The sequence below is a fragment of the Galeopterus variegatus genome, unplaced genomic scaffold (genome assembly GCF_000696425.1).
Source record: "Galeopterus variegatus unplaced genomic scaffold, G_variegatus-3.0.2 Scaffold12054, whole genome shotgun sequence".
NCBI classification, from domain to species: Eukaryota; Metazoa; Chordata; class Mammalia; order Dermoptera; family Cynocephalidae; genus Galeopterus; species Galeopterus variegatus.
In genome coordinates this window covers 3,963-8,151 of record NW_007738165.1, presented here as the reverse complement: position 1 = coordinate 8,151, position 4,189 = coordinate 3,963, and positions in this window count along the sequence as shown.

The window sequence follows — 4,189 nt, the reverse complement described above, 5'->3', positions numbered from 1 at the left end:
AAAAAAAAAAAAAAAAAAAAAAAAAAAAAAAAAAAAAAAAAAAAAAAAAAAAAAAAAAAAACTGGGTGGGGGGGAGAGGAAGATTTAACAACCTCAACTTTTTTTTTTTTTTTGAAGCTCTTACAATGAGAAAATGGAGGGGACACATCTGGGTGGGAGGGGGGAGAGGGAGGAGGGAGGGAGGTTTTGGTGATGGGACACAATAACTAACTACATTGTATATTGACAAAATAAAAATAAAAATAAAAATAAAAAAATCACTGGTTACCAAGATTTCAGAGGAGGCAGGAAGAAAAAAAAAGTATTAAGAATGGACCTCCTGAAATAACTAGTCAGTGTGTCCAGGTTTTCACTGAAACAACACCCCAGTAGAAGGGGCATCTAATTCCAAATCTTCAAAACCAATCAAAGTTGATCAACACAAGCAGTGTCATGTTTAAGTTATCTAGACACAAGCTCTTGAGGGAGAGAATAGAACTGAGATGTCTTTACTGGCTCGTCATAACTTAGATCGCTAATATTGCTATTTTTTTATATATATAAATTTTCAAATGAGAAATCAAAAACTCAGAGAAGTTAAGTAATTTTTCCTGGTTCACACAGTAAGTAAGAGACAGAACAGACATTTGAACTAAACATATGCAACCCTAAAGCCCAGGCTGTCTTACTAGCTCCCTTGGGAGACAACTCCTCTTTACCACCTCAATTTGCTTGTAAATGAAGCCCCAACCTGAACACCTCGTCCCCCAGGAACACTTCATTTCACTCCTCCTTCCTCTGTGGTACCTCTACAACTTGAACGGACTCATAAATATTGTACTTATCACATTGCATGGCCTCAGTTCACAAAAAACATACGGTACCAGGAAAAGGCCACTGTAAGTGAATCCATTTTAAATGAGAATCAAAATTTTATAGTAAACAGTAGGAGAAAAAAGTTAGGTTTGGTCGAGACTCCAACTAGCAGTTATAAAAATAAGTTTGCTTTGCCCTTTGTTTAACCAAATTTTGATGATAATTAGAACTATGTGCTAACAGGAATTACCTAATCATCTGACAATTTATATGACAGCAAGATAAAACACCCTCCACCTGATACTTCAAATTTGACTTTCAAAGCAATATTATAAGATTGGCCATTGTTTTAAAATATTCAAAGTTTTCATTGATTTTGGGCTGGCCCCGTGGCTCACTCGGGAGAGTGCAGCGCTGGTAGCACCGAGGCCGCGGGTTCGGACCCTATATGGGGATGGCCGGTGCACTCACTGGCTGAGCATGGTGCAGATGACACCAAGCCGAGGGTTGCGATCCCCTTACCGGTCAAAAAAAAAAAAAAGTTTTCATTGATTTTGCTAAGTAACTAGATTTTAATTCTTTCATATCCATGTTATTCACTTGAAATTCCTTCATCTTATTCACTTTTGAAATTCCGTCTTGTTATCATGCCTGCCAATTGTATCTATGTCATTCTTAAAATTTCTTACATGATTTAGCTCTGCTAGATCCAGATTTGCAATGGCTTAGCAGTTCTCCAATATTACTTTCATCAACTTCAGGAAGTCCTTATTTTGCAGGATATGTGGTTTCACTTTGCTATTGACTTACATTGCATGGTGTGTGTTATCAGACAATCATAGGAGACCAACCACAAAGACACTGATGAGAATGATACCCAGAGTAGACTCTACTGTTGAACAGGGATATGTGTTTGAGATAAAATAAATGTTTAAGTCATCGGATAATTCATTTATTCATTGAACAAATATGTACTGAGCGCTTACTATGTTCCAAGCACTATTCTAGATTATAGGAAAACAACAGTAAATAAAAAGAGACAAAGTCCCTGACTTCATGGAATTTATAATCGACTGTGAGAGGCAGAAAATAAACAACAAAATGTTGAACAGTCATAAGTGACATAAAGAAAAACAAAGTAGGTTTAAGAGACAGAGAGTGATGGGGGATTAGATAGAAGGCTCGGACAAAGCCTCTTCGAAGAAGTGACTCTTGAAATGTGTTTAGGGGAACTCGCATAAAGTGAGGATGTGACCCATGTGATTATTTCATAGAAGGGTATTATTTCTGGCAGAGGGATCAGCAAGTAGGCCCTGAGGCATGTATGTTAGAACAGTTCTTTCTGACCTCGTTTGCATCATGACACACATCGAAAATGGTAATAATGTTTGCATGCTACACTGGGATAAGCTAGAGGGGATGGGGGTAATCTATGCGAACATGGGGAAATAATTTTTTTTATATTTAAGCAAAATTATTTAAGCAAAAAAATGCAAAAATTTAAATATAGAATTTATAATACGCTTCCAAATAAGTTTTCACAGTTTTTAATTAAAACTTGAACTTGTTTCTGGAAACATAACTTTTTCTATCATATTTTACACTTGAAATTATGCATTGAATTCCTAATTTAAAAAAAAATTTTTGGCAACTGGCCAGTATGGGGATCCAAACCCTTCACCTTGGTGTTACAACACCATCCTGTAATCAATTGAGCTAAACAGCCAGCCCTAATAAAGATTTTTTAATGATGATCTATTCAAGTTACCACAAGTTGGAGTAAAAATAATGTAAAACCATTTCATAGCCACTCAAAAAAAAAAAATTACAGCAGTTGAAATAAGAATCTAATCATTTTTTTTTTCTTTTCTTTCATTGATAAATGTAGCATTGAAGGGACTGGCACATTAGCATAGTTGGTTAGAGCACAGTGCTGATAACACCAGGGTCCAGGGTTTGATCCCTGTACTGGCCAGCAGTCAAAAAAAAAAAGTAACATTGAAATTTTTTTGTGTTATGAAAATGGATCCAAGTCCACTCAAACTTTTTCAAAACAAGTAATTTGAATCAGACAAAGCTCTAATTAGTAGAAGTAGCTCACTTGTGTAGAGCATTCACCCTGTGGGTAGCTTGGATGCACTAGAAGGACACCTTGGCCACAAATGCAAAGAATGATCTATTATATGTGAACACAGAAATTCCAGGCCACCGTCTGGAGCTGTACCCACCAGGAAACCCCACCTACTCCCCACATCCTCCTACACCCTACCCATCATCACCACCTTGGGCACCCATCATACCAACTCTGCGAACAGGTCCACAGCCCCTTGTCCACAGCGGGCAATGGCATGCTCTGTAGGTCCTGCTAAGGTAGATGCTCAGGTGGCTCAGCAGGTTTTTGACAAAGCTCTGGGGAAGCATCAACTGCAGGCCTCACCCATCACACTTGCCGCCCAAGGGGGCAATGTAGAGCACCTGCCAGAAAAGCTGCTCTCAGTCTCAGACCCCTGCCAAGTGCTCTGGGTGCCCCTGGTCTCACCTGGCCAGCCTGAAAGCTGAGGTGATCCATTTTTCAGGCACAGTGGGTGGGAAGTTCTGTGTTAGAAGACCTGTAAGAAGAAAATGTTGCTGACTGGAAGGAAGAAGGCAAGAGACTAAAAGGAATGAAGAATAGGAAAACAGTCTTTAGTGAATATTTTTGTATTCTGACAATTTCGCTTTCCTACAGTCTTGTAACTTTAGAGATTCAGATAATGAATCCCCCCAAGAAGGAACTGTCCTTGTGATTATTCATTTGCATCTCCTCTAACTTATGCACTCTTCAAAGGCAGGAATAGAAAGTAGCCTGACTGAAAGGCAGTTCGATAAAGCAGCTCATTGAATTGAATTGAGTTTCTCCAGGCCAGCAATGCTTCTAAAAATCTCCCAGATTAATTTTCATTAGATTCTGGGAACAGTCTAATACCTAGAGCTGTGGCACAGGTCTTTGGGGCCCTCAGCAGTTCCAATTCCTCTACCTCTGGGAACAAGGAGTCAGCAGGAGAGAAGAAAGGTCAATGGTCAACGTTTACTGAAGGTAACTTCCTTATTATCCAAAACCTCTAACCTACCCAGAAGAGTAGCGGATAAGATTAAACTTTCACTTTTCTTAACAGGGTGTAAAGTCGTTGACTCCTTCACAATATTGTTTGTAGTTAGAGTTGGGGGCGGTCCACCTGGTCTCTGCATCTCTGTGAAATGCACCTTTCTCTCTCTGGATCCTGTATGTTCCCAGATACAATTCTTCCCTTGGCTAATGCATCCTTCCTATGAAAGGACCACAATTACTATAGCCTGGGCTCCTCTCCATCCTTTCAGTCACACTGCTTCTGTGTCTGGGCAGGTGCAGTGATTT